Source organism: Passer domesticus, chromosome 1 (genome assembly GCF_036417665.1).
Source record: "Passer domesticus isolate bPasDom1 chromosome 1, bPasDom1.hap1, whole genome shotgun sequence".
Classification (NCBI taxonomy): Eukaryota; Metazoa; Chordata; class Aves; order Passeriformes; family Passeridae; genus Passer; species Passer domesticus.
Window position 1 is genome coordinate 119,454,634 of NC_087474.1, and position 23,249 is coordinate 119,477,882.

The 23,249-nt window shown below is 39.0% G+C and overlaps 1 protein-coding gene across 2 annotated transcripts in view; it reads left to right on the top strand.

Annotated features, from left to right (window-relative positions):
• Positions 1-23,249, top strand: part of SPIDR (scaffold protein involved in DNA repair) — a 193,696-nt gene that overhangs the window by 24,788 nt on the left and 145,659 nt on the right. The window lies entirely within an intron of this gene.

The following is a 23,249-nucleotide window of genomic DNA, read 5'->3' on the forward strand; positions in this document are numbered from 1 at the left end:
TAGTCAGCTGTTAATTGCCATCAATTAATTTGTAGGAATTTTGGAAAGTGGTGGTGGAAGTTTTCTCTCTGCCTTGCATGCTCCAGATGCTCTGAACAGTCAGAAGTAACAATGCAGACAATAGTCATTCGCCTTTGACACAGTCATGATCCTTGTCGTCATCACAGAGCTGAAAAAGTAAGACTGCTGGTGATATAGTGTGTGGTGGTTTATTTTCACATTTTGAGCAGGGAGGGGTGATTTAAGAGACCACTGAATGCTAATTTCTGTTGCTTTGTTGCCATGCATTTTAAGTGGAAGAACAGCAACTGGATTTAATTTTTATAAGACTTGCAGCCAGTAATTGTAAAAATTCTCCATCTGCTTATTAGCAGCACTAGCTCTGCTTTTGAAAACAAGAAAGATGCTGTGTTTTCCAGATCTGGAATGAACTGGAATGAATGAATGAAATGTTCTGAAGGAGATCGCCAAGTGTTGGTAGTATTGTAAGGTTGAACTGCAAGAAAAATATCTTTCAATGTATTTTTTTTTGATCAGCACAGTGACTCTTTAAAAATGCACTTCATTGCTTAGCTTCATTATCTACCACAAATTCATTGAACAGAGGTTGCCACTTCTTTTTGTACATTTTAGTACAGTTTTCAGCATAACACTCATATCTTTTCTGAGACTTCTTTAGGTGTTGCAGCACTAATAAACCACGATGACCTAATCAGAAAACTATGGCTGGTGACCTACCTGTGGTCTCTTCCAGTGACTTTCTTTGCTGACATTAAAAACATTAATTAGAATATAAGAAATTCTACAATATTACCAGGATTCTGCAGAGTTCAGTTTAAAAGTGATTGGATTTTTTTTTTCTGGAGAAAATTCTCATCACCTAGTAATTCAGATTATGCTCCCTTAGGAAGTTCTAGAGCTGCACCTCACTCCTCAGGAGTGTATCAAGGAAGAAGCATTCACTTGCTTTGTGCTTTGCTTTTTGCACTTCAGATGAGCCACTATCCCAGATAGATGCTGAGTTCAACAAGTCTCTGGCCTGACTTGTTCTTGCTGTTCTCACTTGGTTATTCCTTCATCTCCACAATTTTTTAATTGCTGCTTTATTGTGTGTTTAAGTCCTCAGCTTCCAGAGCCTTGTTAGCATGTTATCTTATGTGGCATTATGCCAGTGTTGATGGGATTAAAGCAAAAGGAAGCCCTGGTTTGCTGCTTGCATCTAAAACGAGCAGCAAATCTGATTTGTTATTTCTGTTTAGTGAAACTGAAGCTTTGTACCTGGTGCCTCAGTCTCTCTGGCAGGCGTTAGTCCCAGTCTCTGCAGTTTCTAGCAAGAATAGTGTTTTTATTTCTGCTACGTGAAACTAGAATAATTGCATGCATAGAAATCTAAACAAACAATGCTGGAAAAAGTTACAAAGGAATTCTTTTGTTTAGTTTTATGAGCTTAACTATGTAGTGTTAGAAAGAGAAGAAACTGTTCTGTGGAAAATCAATACTTGCTAAAACTCTGAAAGACCACACAGAGGACAAACTAAGGCAAACTAGTCCATAATGAAGCAGAAACATAAGATTAAAGTGAAGAAGGTGATAATTATAGACATAAAGAATTAGCAGTACATAAGGATGAAATTAAGACTGAAGACACCAATTTGACATTTTACTTAAGATGTGAGTACAAATCTGTTTTAACACTGTGAAACTGTAGAATCCAGAAGCCTGATGGGTTGTATCACTTTGTTTCTGTGGTTGAAATGTGGTCACTGCTACAGGTGTGTATGTTTGTTTTTAGAAAAATACCTCAACCTGCACTAGCTTTTGAAAAAGAAAACACACACATATACACATTAACCCTAAGCTGTAATTGGTAAAAATAAAAACAAGCATCTAGAAATATGTTGCCATATGTAGCTGGCAAAGAGCATCACCTCCTTTCCTGCAAACAGTAATAACTTCTATTTAATAAATTGAAAGGTCTTGAGTTTTGTATACATAGGTGCAATTTGTTTGCCTCAGTCTGTATTTATCGTAACCACAGATGACATAAATCCTGTTGTGTTGCCCTGTAGGTAGCTTGACATTTTTTCCTTTCATTTTCTGTGCATTTCATCTGGTAATGGAAGTCATTTCCAGACCAAAGTGTTGTGAGGACTGACAGATTGGGTGTCGTAAAAAAGCAATAGAAATAAAATGCTTCTAGTTTAAATGTTGTAGAAGCTGAAATGCAGCACCTGTCTAATTGTGGCATTGTCCTGGGTTTACTCACCTATGGATTTGATTGCATCTGTCATGTGCTACCACACTTCCTGCTGCTCTGAAGTCATGTTTTTGTGTTGCTTCTGCACTTAACAGCTCACTCTTGTTATGGATATGTCCTAGATTCTTTTCTCTGACCCTCCAAATGGGTATTTTAACTATGTTTAAAAAGGGGTGAGGAGAAAGTAGGCAAGCATGTTAGATTGTCAGGTTCTGCAACATTACAGACAATAAGTGCTCTTCGCTTTATTAGCAAATGACCCAACTCTCAAATTAGTAACTTGGCATGCTAACGGAACTACATGATATTTCTGTGCTTTTTCACTGTCTGAGTCGTGCTTACACTTGTTTTTAAGGAGGATGACACACCTGGTAGGCCTCACTTTAAAGTGACAGTGTTGTGTTTAAGAAAATAAAAGTATCCCTCTTGCCTTCATTTTTTTCCTACCTGGCAGGTATGTAACTAGCTGTAGCTGTGTGCTGTTGTGGTTGCTTTCATATGTACATCGTTCAATGTGGTTAGAGATGGCTCAGGATTCAGCTGTGCTTTGAAAATGGAATTTTACCATTAAACTTGTGGATAGGTGGGGTTTTCTTTAGTATGTTAAATGAGAACATAACATGCTTCAGTTGAAAGTTTTAATTCAAATGGTATATACCAAAGTCAGGGAATGTGTTATTCTGATTTTGATCCTGGTGCAGCTATCTGCATGCAATCACTTGAGATTCCCTAAACTGGAAATGGAAATATGACAGAACTTCATGTTCCAGAGACATGAGGTGGTTTAGGGGAGAGAGAGGGGCAATGGATGGCCTTGGTGGCTTTTGTGGTCAGCTGCAAAACATGAGGACTTGCTTTGTCTTTTAATTGTTAGAGATCCCAGCTAATTTATTTTCCATATGCCATTCACAGATTTGAAGGGTGTAAGAACAAACGATTTTAGTGAATGCACACTTTAATAATACAATAAAAAATGAATCTCACCCTTTTTGAGCGAACAGTCCTGTGCATTTGCTTAGAGGCTGTAACCACACTGGGTGTTAGGAAGACGAGTAGCCTGCGTGATTGCGGTAAGTGTGTCACATCCTGCCCTCAACTTTGCCCTCCTTGGAGGCTCTGGCAGTCTCTCTGTGGTTTGCCCACTAGCCAGCTGGGAGTGGCTCGAGAAAACTTCTCTAACCTGTGGATCTGGTTCTCGAGCAAACTTTCAGACTTAACAGTATCTTGGTGCTCCTTGCCAAACCCAATTAGGAGAGAGGCGAGGGTACTGGGGCAGGCTTTCAAAGTTTCACGGAAGACTCATCCGTAATTTTGTGACAAATTTAATTGTGTGTATTCAAAGCCTGTAGTATGAGGATTGCTGCAGGGCTTTTTCCTCCTTGACAACCCAGTCAACTCCTTTGTAAACATGAGACTACCAAAGAGCTTCCCTCTTCTGTGAAAATCTTCCCCCCCATCTCTGCTACAGGAGTAGTGTTTCTAGCTGTGTTTGGAGGGAAATGGGCAGGCAGTTGCTTTGACATTAGAAATGTACAGTGTGAATGCCAGCACATCTTTAGTAAATAAATATGAACTTCTCCTTCCATAAGGATTCTTAAAGATAACTATCAAGTCAAGGCATGTCAGTGGAAATGTGTGTGTCATTTGAATTCCCTGTCATTTTTGTCATCAGCAATCTTTGTATTTCTTACTTGAATGCCGTTTCTTTCTGTAACTTGCCAAACTCAGAATTCACTTTCTCTGCTGCTTGTGCCTTCTTGGATCTGCAGTCTGACCATAAAAAGAGGACATTAGAAACGGAGTCCACTGTTTTTTTCCTTTGCTCTGTGAAAATTTTCACTTATACATGCTCGTGTCAAAAGAGTGTATATTGTTTATTGGGAGCTTTTAAGTTACTCATTCTTCAAGTAGTTCCATTCTCTGCTTTGTCCTGATTAGCATTTGTGGTTTTTTCACATGTGAATGTGCTCTTGATGTATCCCACAGTAAGGTAAAAGAAAATAGTGTAAGAACTTTTTTAATATTTCTAGACTTTTCTTATTTTAAGATGCAGTTTTTCAGAAAATAGCATTTTGAGCATCAGGAAATTATATGCACAAAACATAAACAATTGAGGTCTTTATGAATTTTTTTTTCACCCTTGGGGAATTAAAGCAGAATTCTCTTTCCTACTGTTACAGTATTGAAGCTAATACTGTTATAATTTGAAAGGCATAAGCAGAGTTCTGGGTGGAAGAAAAGGTGTTTTGAAACACTGTTCTGTGATACTGAGCAGGGACTCCAGAAAGGGCCTAATTGCTTCCTATGCGAGTTTTCCCATCTCTCTGGTTAGCAGATGGTTTATTTCTATATTTGTAAGTGTGTAATAGTCAAGGTGAAAAATAATCAGTGCAACTTTCACATACAACATGGGCTCAGGATGTTGGAAGGACTGTCCAGAGATGTGAATTGTCTGCTAGATGCATTTGTTTTTAGAGAATCTGTAACTAGACAGAAATGTTGTCATCTCTCAGCTGATGGATGAGGGGTTGTGGAACACGGGATAAGATATTAACTGATGCAGCTTTTCAGGTTTGCACTGAAATGGTGGAAGCAGCAGGGACTGTCCAGGTAGGGAGAAATTTTTTCTTGCCATCTCCTTATGTGTTCCACTAATGGTATGGACTGGGTGCTAGGCTGAGGATGTGTGTGCAGAAGGTAATGTGGATGAAACTGTGTTCCTGTAGTCATCAGTGATGGCCTGGCTGTAAAGAATTACTGGAGGCTTGTGCCATCAGATGCTGGTGTGTCTGCTGGTGGCAGGTACAGGCCTTCAAGAGGTGACTGTGGAGAGTCTCCTCAGCAGGTGTGTGTGAGCTGGTTTTGATCCTGCACCGAGAGGTGTCAAATGTCTTGATCAGTCACTGAGGAGGAGACTAGGGTGTCAGTGAGATAAGATATGACCAGCAAGAAGAAGGAAAAGGGCTTGAGGCCTGGCTTTGGAGAGAAAGAGGGGTAGTCTGGGAGGGAGGAAATGCAGAAAATAGCAATATGGTGAGTGAAGGAAGCACATAGAGTTCATGGTTCCTTAAGTTTATTTTGCCTGTCCTCCTTCTACTGTGTGCTTGTCATCTCGTGACAAGGTGTTAGCACAATCCATTGGTGAGTGGCATAACTGTGTCACCAATCATCCCCTATAGGCTTGGGGTGCCTGCTGTGCTGCCTCTGGGTGAGGGCTGGGCGAGGGGGTGAGTCAGGGGCAGCCCTGGCAGCGCAGCCGCTGTCTGCCCTCGCTGCCTGGCTGAGTGCTGCACTGGAATTTTCCAGGTAGGGCACAGATAGAGGTGAGAGGGAGAGCGCGTGGGACGGGATTTGGACAGGGAAGGGCTCGTCCTGGGGAGAACTACCCGTATGCCGAGCCTCTGGTACATAAGGGAGCACCAGTAATAAACTAATAAATCAGGGGGAAAATGCAGCAGATACAATTAAAAACATCTAATGCTGCCTTTGCGTTTTATTACCTTTTCATTACCATTTTCCTTTATTAATTTGAAACATGCGCTGACTTTTTTTTTTTTTTCCTCTCCCTCTCCAGCATGGATTTCAACACATACTTGTGCGGGTGCCAAGAACACTGTGTTCTGTTAAGTCACGGGGTGACGTCGGGCGCTGGCCGCCCGCCAACCTGGGTCAAGTTCATTCAAATAAGTTTCAGCGGCGGCCCTTGCTGCCCCAGCCCCGACAGTCCTGCCTTCGCATGGTAGATGGCTCTCTTGCGTTAGTTTTCCAGAGAGCTTGGGATTTCATGGCTTTAAATTTGATAGGCTTTTGGATTTTCCGTAATGTTTGCAGAAGGATTAACAAAAAAAAAAAAAAAAAAAGCTTGACCTCGCATGAATCTGTGAGGAGAGAAAAGGAGATGGCCATGGGTTTACTGAGCAGAACAAGGTCTGCAAGTTGGAGCATGTGTTCCTCTGCCCACTGATTTTTATTATTTCTTTTTTTTTTTTTACTCTGTCCTTGGATGGCTTTTAATCATGATGTAAAGACTTTGTGTCTTTAAAGCAGGAGCTACTCTTGAGTTTCCAGTGACAATCCTGTTCATGACAGAAATAGAAGAAATGGCACAAAGTGTGTAAAAGTGGCAATGGCTGTGCTAGATTAATTACTTCCCTTTCCTACAGGATTTTGTTTTTTACTCTCTTAGCTCTGGAACTTTAAACTGCTCTTAAAAATGCATTAAGCAAAAAAATCTCTTGGTCGGGGTGAGCTTCCCATGTATAGGATTATCCCATGTCATGGTGTTAAAAAATCAGACCAGTTTTCTCAGTCTCTTTATTCCAGCTTCCCTTTCAGAGGACTGTGTTGTTGCTACTTTGCATAGCAGCATACTTTTCCTTCCTGTAACCCTACCAGAAATCACACTAGATCCCCTCCCCTTCACTTCCAGTAACTGCTCTGTGAGCAATAATTTTGGGACTACTGGCAAAATAAGAGTCTTTGACAAGCTTCTAACATCCTTACAACAGGACAGCATTTGTAACACCAGAGACATCACTAACTGGTCTCTAAGACAGCTGTTGATATTTTAGTATTTAATGAGAAACCCATTCTTCCTGTTTGCTTCTGGGATATATATTTTTAATTAAGAATGAGGTCTCTGGGAAAACTTGGTGTTTCCAGAGAGAGCTGATTGGTTTTAAAGAGAATAGAGAAGTGAATTTGCAGGTCATGATTTAGATCTGTTTTCACTATCTCTCATTTGGACAGATTAGCCATTTAATTTTTATTCTTTTTAGCTGTGCACCAAGTTTCTAGGTCTTGGCTTACTTGATATTTGGCTTTTAAGGGAGAGAAACATAGTAGTGTCAGGTTCCCATGATTCAACACCCACTCCTGAAACACCCACTCCTGAGTTACCTGTTGGTGCTTGCTGGCTTATCTTCTCTGTGTGGGAGAGTGGAGGATGATCAGATTTGTGTTCATCACTAGGTGTCACTCACTTGCAATTACTTAAAGTACATTTCAGGGCAAAATTAAAAAGAACAAGAAACTCTCTTGCTTCCTACTTCAGCCAGTTTGGGTGTGGGGGAGGGGGGGAGAAGAAAATTGTGTGAAATCTGGAAAAAAATATTTTCTCATCCTCCTTTCGCATAAAACTAATGTATGTGGTGTTCTGTAATTTTGTTGCTTTAAGTGTGTCTTAGTCTGTTGGCATTTTTTCTTGTATAGTTCTGTTGATGCAAGATAATGTTTTCTTGTATATTTTCAATTGTCTTTTCTGCTCCCTTATCAAGTGTGCAAAAACTTGAAGAACAGCAGATAGCATGTAAAAGATATGGAAATCTAGCTCAAGGGAGGTGCAGTGATGTAATTACAGGATCATTTGAGAGAATGCTTGGAAAAGAATGAGATGACAGGACTCAAAATTGTTCCTGGAACTTGACCGCTGAGCTGTGTTGGGCAAATGATGCTGATTAAAAACTGTGCACATATAAAGATGATTTATCTTTGTGTTATTTAACAAATTATGTGGAATGTGATGCCTCAGCTGGGTCCTGGTCAGCCTTCTCTTTCATCAAATGATTAGTGTGGGGAATGTATGTTCAGTGGTTGAAATATAGAATATTTCAAAATTCTAACACCAGTGCTGAATAAATAAAAGTGAGGGAGATGAGGAAGGTTAAACAGTGAAACTCAATAGATTTATTCAGCACACACCAAATTCTGTAAGTATTTTAGTCCAGAGGAAGATTTTTCAGAGAGTGTTCAAGTGTCCATGTGGATAGCTGGAAACTTTATTGGCAAGGATGACAAAATTCTTTTCTTGTATTTCTCACCCTTCCCCTGTACTTTTCCCTTGAAATGGGACATGTATTTTATCCAGCCTGGTTCTGTCATTTCATTTGGGGGCTGGGACTGCTGTGGATTAGAATTTTTTGTCGACTGTGCCTTCCCTCCTTTGTGTCCAAGTGAACTAGGTCTGGGTTGTGTCTGTCTCCTTGGGAAATTGAATCTTATGGAGGGTCTGGAGGTAGTAGCTGCTGGGCAAGGTTCTCTAAATGGCTTCAGTGGTGTTAAACATGGACTAGGATCGTCAGTAAAAAAATATGGTGAAAAACCAAAGCTTGTCTATTGTGCATTTCTTTTTCATCCTCTCTCCTGTGTAACCAGAAGCATCAAAAGGTATAACTAGATACTAAAATCACCGTCCCCCACCCTGTCTTATACTAGAATAGTAGAGGGTATTTGAAATCACCAACTTCTCTGAGAAAGGTGACCTAAGCTAACGAAACCCCTTCTAGACAAAAGTCATTATTCCTGCAAACCTGCAATGATGATATGCTGAAAGTAACAATAATAGAGCAAATCTGCTGTGTGGATATCCATAGGAGGTACGTGCTAACTGTATAAACACATAAATCTCTTAAGCTCTGTGTCAGACTCTGTGTTTACAACGTCTTTGCTCATATTTAGGCCCTAAAACCAGCATGAATTTCTTATGACAGCTGAGAAGAAAACACGCAGCCTCCACTGATACCTGCACAGATATGACAGAACTCTTAATCATAAGATTTAGTTTCCCTTTACAAAGATTATAGGTTGAGATTCATCTCCTTGTTCTATCTTGGATTACTAAGTGTTTGTGGCTGTGTGTCACTGTATTTATCTAGTCCACATGCTGTATTTGAATTTAACTGAGAGTGTGTTTGAATGAATAAAGTAGCATAATTTCCTTCCCTTCCCCTGAAGGAGAGGTGGGTTTCTTTTAAAGTATGGCAGCTATTATGACTAACTATATAATTACACCTTTAATCAGACTAAACTATTTTAGATACACAGTAGCCCCATTTGGCCCCTCAGTGTTGAACTGAAAACTCTCTAAAGATGCATAGTATGGCTCATAGTCATCATCGTCACCTTTAATCACTCAGCATATTAAAGCCACTGTGCAGGAGTGTACATGGCTATGTGATTTACTTTTGGGGGTGGTGGTGAGGACAGGGAAGAGATAAGTGTTACAGAAAATTCCTTTTTCTCATTCTGAGTCTGTGGGGACACTATTGTATGTCTTCTCTTACTGCCTCTGATCATTTTACCAGCATTCAGTGGATTTCTTCTACTGTTGTATTGTGCTTGAAGGTGAATGTGGTTCTGATGATGTGGGGAAGACTTTTTAGTTTCTCTGGGCTCCTGAAGCTGCTGATGGGTGTGGAAAGCAAGTGGTTCAATGCACAGTTCAGAGGCATGGCCTCCAGAAAGCCTCTGTGTCTGAGCAGTGAGAGAGGTGTCATCCTCACAGCTCTTCAAAGACACAGCAGGGCTGCTGAATGTTCCACTTCATGCAAGCAGAGTGCAGGTCTCTAATTTCTGGCATATTGGGATTCTTGATATAAGAAAATGTACTGCCACCACTAACATATCAGTATTTTTGTTCACACATTCCACGTCCAGTGTTAGTTCTGTGACTTTAATAAAAGTGCTATTTCTTGCAGACCCTGATTATACTAGCATCTATTTTTTAAAGAAATCTTTTGCTCTAGTTGTAATACAATTGCTTCCAATATTTACTTCAGTTGTTTTTCATGTTTTACCTGATATGGGTTTGTTTGTTGGTTTTTTGGGGGTTTTTTATGTCAAGAGGAAGAATAGAGGAGGAAAGGGAGGGGCAGATGCCACATAATGAAGGGATACCACCGGAAAGGCAATTCTGTCAAATGCAGCCAGATGCATGGATTGTACAAGGGGGCACACATGTTTTATTTTTGTTGTCATTTCTGAAACTAACATAAGCTAGTTTCAGGCTAAAATGTTACATTTTGTTGGGAGAAGGCTTGAAAATTGCTCAGAATGGTATTTAAGAAGGTTAAAAAGAGCTTAGGATCTCACATGGAAAGGCCCAAAGTTCAGAAGTGAGCAGATCTGTGGCTCCAAGACACACACATGCATCTGGCAGAGTTCTCAGTCTTAATTATGCAAGGTCTATTTTACTTCACCATGAGTGAAAAATTCTGAGCATCATGTTTGCAAAAGGGATCATGACAAGGCTAGAGTTCCTTGCCTCTTACTGCATATTTTCTCACAGCTTACTGGGTATACACGAAGATTACATTGGGATGTTGGTACAACACTAAGATAAGGGCAACAAATTAAAGTAAACATCAGAAATGGGAGAGCCTTTGTAAAAATGTGCAGACAACTCATTCAGCACAACTGTTGATGGCTTGGCCTTGAGCTCAGTTGGTGGAGCTGCTTCTGCCTGGCTGCCAAAGTAATGTGTGTGATGTAATTTTGCCAAGCCCATACAATCACAGTATTAAAGCAAAACTGTCTGTGAACTGGGCACATTCCCAGTTACATTTCAGGTACAGTAACAAGGTAAATGGAAAGGTTCTGCCAGTACTATGTATATATGTAGAGTTACAGCTTGAAGTGGGTGTTTTGTGGCAGGGCAATGTGTGTTTTGCTGAGAAGGGTAGAGAACAAAGTCTTTGCTCAGTGCCAGTGTTGTCTGTTTTACTAAATGACCCTACAAGGATGCCCCTCTCCCTAGCTGCAGATAAGCATTACAAGCTGCAGAGGAAAGATGTGAGAATGGCTACAAAGAATATATTAAAAACCCATCCAGCTCACTGCCCTGTCTGTGCTGGTGGCTAGATGCCCACAATGAGGACACTGGGTATAAGCATAGGTTAAACTGAAAGGATTAACTGGCCAAATAAGAATACCAGTTGCTTTGTTGCTGGCTGAATATGAAATAATCCCTGATCTTCAGTGGAAATTAGATATTTGAATGCTAGGAAGTTCTGAGTGTTTTTTGTTCTTTTGGGTTTTTTTTCTTGGAGACATATTCTTGAGATACTTATATAGTCCTAAACTGAGCTTGTTTATGTGGTTGCATGCAATTTCTTTATGCAACCTTCACAAGCCCTTCCTGCTTTCCGAAGTTTTTGGAACAGTTAGTTAATTCTAACTCTTCATCTTCCTCTTTGACTGAAATTTGCAATTTCCTTTCGAGAAACAACTTCCTATTGAGTACTAACTTATCTGACCACTTTGATGTATTTGAAGTATTTTTTTGAAGTCCTGAAGGCATTGCAAAATCCAGTGTTGTCTTCACAGCTTGAATTTCTGCACTGTCTGAATTGAGGAAGTACAGAAGTGGATAGGAACTCATCTAACTAACAAATGAAAATACAATTAAATTGTGCTTGATTGTGCAGTGTCACTGTAAATTCTAAACTGTGGTAATTGAAACCTGGTTAGGCAGCTCAAGAGGACTGAATTGTCATGTTTTTGCTATGATCAGCATTGGCTTTGGGAGATTTGGGAGTTGTATGGATTTCCAAAAAACACTGCAGCCTATTTGGAGGCAGATGCAGAAATGGGCTGGTTTCTGCGGTGCAGCCCATCATCATGCCAGAGCTACAGGAATCTAAGTCCTGGCCTGCAAAATAGCCATTAAACTTCAATTTAGATGCCTGTGTTCTATATACAATAAACAGATGAGCTTAAGTGCTAAATACCAGGATTCCCAGCTACTGTCTTTCTGACCAAGGAACACTTAAGCTCCCTGGTGTTCCTGCACTTTATCTAATGCCTGTTTGATGTGGAGCAGGGACTGAAGCTCTTCAAGATCCTTTGAATCTTGTGGGGTTTTTTTCTGCAGTGATACAGCCTTTGAGGGAGAGGTAGAAATTACCTCCTCGTTGCTCTGTTTGGTGGATTGAGAACTTTACTGAGAGGTAGGGATTTGAATTCCCTTAATATAGAGATTGTCTTGTTAAAGTTGGGGCTTCTCCGTTGCTTAGGCTGAAATGCCTGGAGTGTTATGGAAGAGCTGTGTTTACTGTTGTGGGTGTGCTTCCCAATGCAAGCAATGCATGTACAGCGTGCTGTCAGTGGAAATCCCTGCAGAGCATAAACTCACACCTACTGAATCAAGCCCCTAAACAGGCCTAGGTACAGAAGTACCAGCTTTGTACTCACAGATTTATATGTGACATAAACCACGAGTCTGCAGAGTTGCAATGCATCTGCTTATGTCCAAAAGAACTGACCTCTTGGACTTTGATGTCTAAATGCTGTCAAAACTCCTCTTGGAGCCTGAGTCTTAGCTTCTATAGCTGAAGATAATCTTATGTAGTTGCATACATAGAACATTTTTAATGTTTTCTTTTAATTGTCATCTTCCTGAAGTTATCCAAGTGATTACCAGTCTGCTGTTTTGAAGAGGTAGCCAGTTAAGTGAGGACTTTCAAAGGTCCTTTAAATTTGAACGTGTGATTACACTGATTTTAAATATAAATGCTTTCAGTTCTGCTTCCCTCACCCCTAAATGCTAGCAGTGCTCAGTGTTTTTACACTGTTTTTACATGGGAGTCGGTGTCTAGCACCTGTGCAAAATATATTTCAGAACAGAGTTGCCAGATACACTTGAGAATTACTTGTGAAAAATTTGTCTTAAAGAACATGTCCCCAAACCACAGGAGATGCTAAACTGAGTCTTTAACGTCAGGCTTTCTGACTCAGTCCTGCACTTACACCACACCACTAGATGATGACATTTTATTGTGAAGGTTCACCAGTTCAGGCAGTACTTCATAAACATCATCTGCTTTTTAAAGTAGATCCTTGGCTTTCTATTACAGCTATTGTTTCCTCTTCTGTATCTGAAACAGGGAATTCCCCAGATTTCTCCCAAGAGCTTTTTTTTTTTTTTTTCTTTTTCTTTTTTTTGTAATTCTGGGCTGTATTATCTCCCTGGAAATCTTTTGGTTTCATTTTATTTCATCCATCACAAGCAAAGTCTTATGGTGGTAGTTGCCATCTACATCTACAGAAAATTATTTAAATTATTTCCTCTGCTTCCACCAATGTGGAATATGTTGTCTGTCAAACTACTTTAGACATCCTCTGTGCTTCTTTGTGCCAGGGGTGTATCCATAGGGAAGCCACATTTGTGCATCTGGTCTTCAGAGTCTTGGCCATGATATGTGGTAGTAGTATAAGAGCTAGAAAACCCATGAGCATAAATCAAGTGGTGTTGCTATCATAGCAAACCTGATTTATATGCTTTCTGAATCCCCTCCCTGCACTGTGCCTTTTGAATGGCTGTCAAATGAAATAGCAAAGCTTTTTTGATCTCTGGCTATTTTTCCTGGACTACTATACTTGCTAGGACACAAATAAGGTATTGCTTTAATGCTGTCCAAATTCTAGTTTATCAGTATAGTATTACTTGAAACCACAGAACTAATTATGATACTGACATTAAGTTTTGAGATTTTTGAGTATAAGAAAGCATTGCTGCCTTTGCTCCCTATTTTTGTGCAATATGTTTCTGTAATCCTTCAGATGTAAAGATAACTGTCACGAAAGTCCTGCAAATATTTTTTATATATTTGGAACCAATTTCTAGAGGATGTATCCATGTGTAGTGGGTTGTGAAAGGATGTGGAGTTCAGTTTTGGGGCAAATAGGAGTGGATATGTAGGTGCATGCATCTGCTTTTGACATATGGTCATGTTTCCTTTTCTGTTTAGTAAAATTTATCTTGAATTATTGCAGCCTTACATAGAAGAAGTTTGTGAAGATAAGTTTCTATTCTGCAAAAAGTGGAGTGAATTAAGGAACCTTTTTATAAGCCAGACTACTTATTAGGCAGAATAAGCGAACAAGTTAACATTAGGTGCATAGAAGTACATAAAGAGAATCCTATAACTGGGGAGAAAAGTATGTGACATTTCTTAAATGGAAATTTCCTAAATGCAAAATGACAGGTTTATTTAAATATAAACAAACAAATGTAATTGCTTGTGTGTAGGATGTAGTGCATTTACATGGGTTTTTTTTTCGCTGTGGTGTTAGAGAGTGTGGGTGACTTGTTAAATTCAATTTTTAATTTCTTAATAGCTTTCTCCTTAAGAAGTGGTTGTCTTGTTAGGTAGTCTAAATGTAATTATACAGTTTTGCTGTTTTACATAGGGTAAGCTTTCTGTTCCTTCAATAACTGCATTCCAGGAGCAGTATTACTTCTACTTGGCTGTAGGGATGCAGTTTTGAAGGACTTCTGTTGATAGTAAACTGAAAAGAAAAAAATAAAATCCCGTATTTGATGTTACTGTTGAAAATTTACTCAAATGGTCAACTTTTGATCAGGAAAGTCAATTCTTCCTCCCTTCTAAGTGATTAGTCCATAACAGAATGAGTTGGCTTTTGGCAGTTTGGAGGGAAAATGCATTTAACGTGTCTTAGATTTCCAAGTGTAAATTTGGGTGTAGCAGATGTCAATAAAAATGTCAAAAGGGTTTTTATCCTGAAGTCTTGGTATGTGTTCAAGTTACATTAATGTCTGAATTGTAGTAGCTCCAGTGTAAAATCAGGAGGATCTTGAATATCAAGGGTTTAATTGATGCATTTGTGATTGTGTTTTCACGTTATTTTGACATAAGTATGAAACTGAGAAGTAATCTTCTCTGCAAGAATATTCAAATGCTTATCTGAATCCTGAAAATATATTTCCCTTTATGCCTAGACTAAATAATCTTGTACCATTATGACACAGCGGTGTTTGTTCTTATTCTGACTTTTCTTAACTACATTTTTTTGCTTTATTTTAATAACATAATTAGTGTATAGTTTGCTTTTAATGAATTGACAACTGTAGAATACAATGTGATACCCACCTTTCCTCTGATATCTAAAAACTTGCTTTAACTTTGGCTCTCAATATTTGAGGAGAGTTATAATACATTGATAGATTTGTGTAGTTACTGTCCTAGCACTGAAAGGAAAATACTGTGTGAATTGTAGTCTAAATCATTAAAACATCAATATAGATTAGGCTTTTGATAAGTAGAAAGCAAGATCTTGATCCACTGCAGTTCTGCTGTATTTTGTACCCTGAAAAATTACCCTAGACACATGTGAAATTGTTGAGATTTTGAAAGGCAGATTTTTTTTTTATTATTATTATTGTTGTCATTATTATTGTTTCTATTCAAGCCACGTCTTCTGCAATGTCTCATTTTTCTGACCAAAATGAAATTACTGTTGTTGTGAGCTGGGGAATGCAGATCATCCAGGCAGCAATTTAGTTTACTCTGTGCAGGAGTATCTCTTTGCTGATTGGGAGTGGGAGATAGAAAATCATGCAGTGTTTTAGTTGCTATAGACCCTGATGACCACTTGTTGCTGCTGAAGTAATATGAGTCCATGCTGCATTGTTCTCTAGACTAAGAAAAGAACTTCTGATTAAAATGTTTGCCACTAAGACAAGCACAAAATTGATACAGTGGGTGCCAAAATTTGCACTTCTGCATTTAGGCAATAAAGCTGCCTGTCACACAATTCCTAAAAATGGTGCAGCCGGATGCCCAGAACTGCCTGAGCACTTCTTCAAAGCTGTGGTCACTGTCCCTCTCCTTTCCAAATTTGGGTTTTTTCGCTTCCCCTGTCCCAAATTTTCAGTGCAGAGCACAGCTCCCAGAGCTTGCTGGTGTTTGAGAGTTAACTGCTGTTTAATGAAAAGTGTTCTTCTTTTTCTTACTTCTAGTACAAACTTTGGGCTTGGGTTTGTGGTATTTTTAGTTGCTTTATCAAACATTTGCAAGTTTTTGATCAGAATGCTAATAGGTCACTTCCAAGTTCAAGAGAAGAAGATTTGCAAGACTTTTAAAAAAATCTTGGTAGCTGCAGAGTTCAGTCTGAAGGACAAATATCACATGTGCATTTTTACTTTGGGAAGAGGAAAATGAGGAGAATATGTTTAGTTTAAAGGACAAATTTCTAAATGGTCTTCTGAGATGTTGAAGTAACTTCTATGATTTTAGCATTATCTTATCAGCTTTGAGCTTCTCTTATATTGTAAAAAAAGGGACACACACATCCCACACATGAATTTTGCATTTTCCATGTGTAAATACACATTGACACGTGCTAACAGAATAGAAAAGAAAATGACAGTTTTCCATTATTTTTCCCCTCACTTTCTGAAGCATTGCTTTAAGAATGGAAGTGAAATTGTACCATCATAATCTCTCAGTCTTGAGATAGTGGAGGCATGAATCCAAAAGTTATTGGTGACTGCCATAGATACCAGTCAACTATTGCTTTTTCAAGTATGTTAAAGTATGCAGACATGCACTTAGAGTCTTTTTTATCCTCTTTGCCTGTAATTGAGAAGAATTAACTTTAATTCTTCTTAATCATACTAGTTGATGGAAGCTTTATAATTCTTATAAGGAAATGCTTAATACAACTTATAGATGTTTGTATTTCAGGGCTCTTTTCTTCACAAGTTCTCCATGTCAGCTGCTAGCCTATTCTTAGAAAATTACAGTCCATTGAGTTTAGTTGTGTAAGGATTGTATTTGATTACTGGGACATTTCAAGTGTATCTTCCTGATAAGTTTCTGTGTGTGCTTATTTTCTGCAAAAGTTTTAAATATCTGTGATTGTCTCCATGAGTCTACAATGTTATATTATACCCATATTATGGCAGTCATGTCATTGCATGTAATGTAACACACCTATATTACAGCACAGAGATTTTTATTCTAATCTAGATCTCAAAGGGGTTTTAAAGTCTGTACTTTGAAATCTTTTTATGTACTGTGAACAATCAGCACAGCTAAATGTGTCAAACTTAAGACATTATTGTAGCAGTTAGCAATTTTGACTCTCTATAAAGTGTGTATTTGCAGCAACATTGCTATTTTCAATTACAGTGCCTTACCCTATTAATGGTTACTTTATTTTCCTTCTGTTCCCCCAAAGTTTAGGCACATGATCCGAAAGAAAATCTGTAAACTTCGTGTTGGGCTTCATTTTCTTCATTTTTTATCCAAATAGAACTAATTTTATCTGAGTACATTTAATGTATTTTTCAAAGTAGTTTCATTGTTTGGTGTCCTTTGGCTTACTTGGAAAAGCAGTTAAATGAGTTTTCTGTTTCTTTAGCCTGCACATAGGTGCTCTCATCAACATTAGAAATCAGTTTAGGTGAAGGTGGCGCTTTTGAGTGCGTGCACATGCTGTCATCACTGACACAGTATTTCAGACGTGGTAAGACATTTCCTGCCCCGAAATGTTTGCCGTTCAAAATAGTTTTAACAGTGCAAAACTGCAAAATGATCTAGAAAAGGTAGGCTGTGGAAGGACTTCTGGAGAGGAGGGAAAGGGTTGAAAGAAGCTGGAAATGAAGAGGAGGGAAGAAATGAAGGGACTATTTTAGGCTTTGGGGGCAGTTCCGCAGGAGTTGTGAAGCAATAAATGGGGCAAAGGGAAGCACAGTCAAGTGAGAAGAATGTGGAGTGAGTGGGAGTAGAAGAAAATGAATGTAATGTGCTGCACTGCCTGGCAGCCTGGTGTCTCCTTAAGCTGCCAGTGCTGCAGCCATGAACGCTGGCACTGCTGCAGCTGGAAGTGCAGAATCTCAATTTCAAGATGTTTCTGTGTGTCCCTGTGGATATTGTCAACAAAAATTTTTCCACTAAGTGCTGAGCATTATTGCAGAAATTATGCCTGTATTGCATTTGTGTTATACCACTGTGCCACTTGTGTTTCCACTCTCTCTCATTTTCTTTTTTCTTTCCTTTTATGATAAGTGCTTTTCTAAGGGTTTTCACAGGAAACTGCAGATCAGAAAAAGAGATCAATTGGTGTGAATAATTTGTACTTTACTGAATACCTGTGTGCAATCCCTCATTTAGCTGATTATTCTAGAATTGCTTCCTTTAATCTCAAAAATAACATGCTTGCAGTTATCATCTACTTTTGGAAAGAATTAATATGAAAGATTTGAAAGTCTTTGTTCTCTGATGTATCTATACAGTGATGTTGCTGTGAGAAGCATTTTCTTTTTTAGAAACAACTTTTTAAAAAGCTTGCAAGATAGTTATACAGTTCATAACTGTATTGGCTAAAGATAAGAGAGAAGCAATTTTGTAAGGAAAGATTTTATTTGCTTATACCAAATTATCTGTTTGGAGAAAAAAAAACACCAAACTTTTGAGACCTATAGAAGGCCTTAGTGCTAAATGCTTGTCTGCTTTCCCAGATTTATATCTGTTTGTCTAGTAAAAGATATTACCTCCCATTGCAAGTATTTGTTCTCTCTGAAGGCTTGGGTTGAAACAAAACAGTTGCTTGAAGATGGAAATGTATTTCCTCCTTTAACAGTACCTACTGAATCCTGCAGGTGTTTAGTCTAGGGGCTTTAGGATTTAGTTTAGCCAAATAATAATTTGGCTTTTAATCATGCCTTTCAGTTGAGCCCTCTTGTTACAGCCAAGCTTTAACCGGGATGATTACCATAACATCACCTAAACCAGAGACAATAAAACTGAGGTTTCATGGCACGGATCCACTAACTTTAATAAATGAAACTGAGTGAATAACTATAAACAAAGAATGTGAAAGTAGGTTATCAAACCATGTGATAACATCTGTTCCTTGGAAACATGAAAGTAACTATTTCTGTGTCAAGAATGAAACCCTGTTTAAGTGGTATTATAAGCTGACTGCAATTTTCCTGTGTGCCCAAACTTCAGTGTATAATGTTGAGGCTTCTGTGCGAAATGATGTAATTATCTGCATGCCCTATCAGAGTCAGGTATTTATATTTGAAAGTCTAGGTCTCTGTCATCTGAAGGATCCTTATCAAGATGAGAGCTCAACTGCGTGGGATAATATGCAGTTGCATGAGAGGAGACCTGGTTCTGTCCCTGAATAGTTTGCAAGATGCAACACGTGAAGTGGCGTCTCCCCCTTCCCCTCTTTTTTTTTTAAGAAGGGAATGGAGAGCAAGGGTTATGGTAATTCACTTGAATGTAACTGTTGGCTAACAGTATGCACAAATTGTCCAAACTGTCTCTAACAGCCAGTCATTTTCCCTGAGAGAAAATGAAGATGTCCTTGTATGATGGAAAAAAAAATAAGACAAAGCAGGAAAAGCACTTGTAGGTTGTCCATGTTAGCATTTTTCAGCATTATTTGGTCTGCTAGAAGTTGGCTATTACTCTGATTGCAGACTGATGGTGAGATCAGTGGTACTGAGATAATATTAGGAAGCAATAGATTGAATTCTTAATGCTAAAGAAGTCAAATAATCTGCTAAAACAGTGCTTTTAAGAGATGCAGCTGCAGTGCAAATGCTACAGATACCAAGATTGGAGCAGGGTCTATACTCTAAAGAGTACAAGTCAGTGTCCCTTAACTAATGTTGAGTAATCTTGTTTTGTGCTCATTTTCCACTGTAGCAGCTCACTGTCCCCTACTATTCTTTCCTGTCCTTGTGCACACCAGATAGCAGTTTTGTTCAGTCTTGCCTTTGGGATCACTATTTAATTCTACATCTACAGAGCACTGTCAGAAATAAATAGTGCTTCTTCTTGCTTTCCAGCCCGATTTTGTGTAAAAAGGCACTTGGGCTGAGACGAGAGCCTCACCTGTTTCGGTCGGCTGATCCATGCCTTAGAACAACCTGTTCTGGGAGAGGCAGGCTGGAACAGCTTGTGGATGTATCTCCAGAGGTATAGCCTGCTTAACCTGTTTGCCTTGTGAAAGCTGAGGTTTCTGCACAGGATTAGAAGTTATGGCTTCGATTTCATCTTTCCTACCACTTGTGCATTCTTTACCTAGCTTAAAAAAAAAAAAGTCAGTAAATACCATCTTTGCATTAGGTCTATTAAAAATCTGGTTTGTTGTAATTTTAACTACTCTTCTCCCGAAGTTCTTCTTTTGAAGATCAGATTTTCATGTTGATTTTTGTGTGTCTGTGCAAAATCTTATTTTGAGGTTATTTTTTCAGTTCTTGTTTTCTACAATGATTAGTGCTACATGCAGGGTACTGCCTGCCAGTGGTGTATGTGTACAGGATTGTGTGTCAGAGAGCTCAAAGCAAACAAAACCACACACCTCTCCCCTGACAAAAAAGAATGCACAACCAAACATACTGCATGCAAGCATAATCGTCACCTCATTTTCCACTTCAAGGCAGTACGATCTAAACAAGATATGGGAACTGATAAATGATGATACAAGTTATTTATTTTGTTAATTATTATTTCATGTGTGACATAAACCACCATTTTGTGGGCTTATGTACTGTGCTTCAACTTCCTCACTCTGTGAAGTGGAAGTGGGAGTTTTCCTGTCCCTCTACAACTTTCTTTTTCAGAAATGATGGAGGAAGCCCAACATCAGATAATTGGCTCTTGGATCTGACAGCAGTCATACCACTCCATTAATTTCTGCAGAATTCCCTGAAAGTCCTTTCAACTCCTTCAGTGTATGAAGGCATATCTGAAACTGGCCCATTTGCCTTCCTTTTGATAACAGCTACTGGTATTTTTTCTTTGGGTTGAATCGTACTTTTGGGGTTGCCTTTTAAGACAGTAACTAATGCAGCTGTATTTTGACAGGGCTTAAAGAATAAATAGTGTCAGACCTGGGTAAGACTTTCCCAGGAGCTCTTCAAAGGGAAGCCCAGCAGTGGTGTGTAGGGTTTGGTAGCTGACCTGCTTCCTCCAGAGATAATCGTTAATCAATTTCCTTTACGATAGGAAGCTCTGGGCTGCTGGATGCAATGAATCCTTTTTGATTAGTCATAGAAGAGAAGTCCTAACCACTTGTTTAAAGGTCTCAAAACACCATTAAAGAGGAGATGAGGGTGCAGTCTGTGACCAAATTCTGCTTTGAATAATTACAGTGTTGCTGCCTACACTTCTCCTCCATATTCAAGTAGATACCACATTCTTCTTTGCTACTTGGCATAATGATTTTGTGTGCTAATAACTACTGCATTCCAGCCCTGGGGTGGTGGCAGCTGGGAGACAGAAAAATCATTCCCATGTCTGTGTGAAGGGAGATGTTGCTGAAGTTTAGTGGTGACCAAGCAGAGAGATAGAAGCTCGGTGGTGCTTGCTCTTGGAGAATCCCAGAGAAGTGCTCGAGGTGGCTGTCCCAGTGCTTGAGGGGCACACGGCTCTGTTTCCTGTAATGGCAGCCACAAAGTGCTAATGTGTGTGGAGCAGGACATGTCATTTCCTAGTGCACTGAACCAACACCACTGATAAATATTTAGGACAGATCAGATGGTCTGAGTGCGTGTGCTGGGGAGGAATGCAGTACTTGGCTAAACAACCAGGCATTATCTGAGATCCATTTTAAATATGTGCTGTCTCTGTAATAACACTGGGTGGTTGTTCCAGATACAAAATTTCAGTTAATCTGCTGTGTCAGTTTGGGCTTGCAAGTCCAAAAATACCTTATTAGTGATTTATGTCTTTCATTGTTCTTTTTTCATATGATTATCTCTGCCCACGCACTGCTACCTAATCTCGTATTTTTGCGTGCTGTTCCTGTGGTTATTCCATGAGAAGAAGGCTTGGTGTCACCCACAGAGCAGTACATGCCTAACTCTGCACTTCAACATAAAGTTTCTTGTATGAAGGAATATTTGAATTTTACCTCTCTAGAGTGCAACTAGCTAGTTTACCAAGAACCAAATTATTTCTCAAGCTACTAGAAAAGTATATTTGGCATAGACTTCAGTGCTTCAGTTAAAGCTTCAGAAAACAGAGAGCTTTGAAGAGAACTGCAAGCTTTAAATCCTTTGTATCTTTAATTATCTTTATAGAGCTGAATAATATCCTGTACTATCTCTGTGCACAAAGCTTGAATTAATTTTATGTTGATTAATTAAGGGAAAACTTATTTTCTTTTACCTTTACCCTACTCCCTGTAATCCTGCAAGCCAGCTTCTGGTGGAGTTAGCTTCGAGCATTCATTAGCATAGCCTGGGCCTTTGACATACTGCACTGGTGATTTATGCTTGTGAATATTCATTGTGCTAAATCCAGTGGCTTTTCTGCTCACTCTTGTTTTTTAGAGAGTACCACGCAAGATACAAAGTCTGCTTAGAACCCATAACCAGCTGCCTGGGGTAGAAGTTGGCTGCATTTGAATCTCTTTGCATGCATGACAGCAAAGTACCTGCAGTGCAAATGCAGGGAAGACTGGGTAAAAGAAAAGGCAGTAGGATGGTCACCTGAGTTCACTGTGTGTTTGTTAATACTGGTCATATTGTTAATATTGGTTAGCTTCCACCATCCTGTCATGAGAGGGCAAGTAAGGGAAATGCAGATCAAGTCTGAAAAACATGAGTGAATCATGAAAGGGAAAAGCTAGTCCGTGAAAGAACAGGCAGGGAGTAAGAGAAAATGCTTCCAGAACCAGAGGCAAAGATACGTGAAGGAAAAGTGGGAAGGAGATTAATTTTACTCTGTATGTACAGTGATCAGAGTCTGAAAGTCTGAAATACTGTTTCTGCTTCTGGCATAACTTGGCTCTGTGACCTCAAGAAAGCCTGGTTCCCTAAGGGTGCTCTGAGAAACCCTTTTAGTTCTGCCTTTTGAGCTAGGCTGTGGTAGGATAACAGGAGGGAAGAATTTTATATTATTTAGGGAAGGAAATGACAGACTAAGTGACCTCCATCTGCAAAAAGTTGTATCAATGTCTATATAGGATTTTATACCCATTTTTTGTCTCTAAGACATACTGCAGCATGCTGAAGTATCTTAGTTTCAGCTGATAACCTTGTTCATAGTATCTGTGAACTTTTATTGAGCATCTTATCTGCAAAATCTTCATATCTACTGGGAAAGATTTACAATATTAACTGAATGTATGACAACTGAACAAATGAAAGTATTTAATGAATACAAAGGTGAGGTGTGCGTAGTGATGTTTTTCTGCAGAAATCACTGAGTGATGTATTTTGGGAGGAGCGACAAGGGAGATGAGAAACCTGCAAAACTGCTCATCACCTTGCCTCTGATTAGCAATCAGTGAGAGCCTTTTTTAAAAAATACAGATTTATTATTTATTTTAATAGGGTTGATCTGTTAGCTTTCTTTTTGTACAAAAAGCTTTGTAAGGTTCTGCTTTCTATGCTAAAGCTGGAAACTTCAAATGCAAATGTAACACTTCTCATGTTAACTTGCTG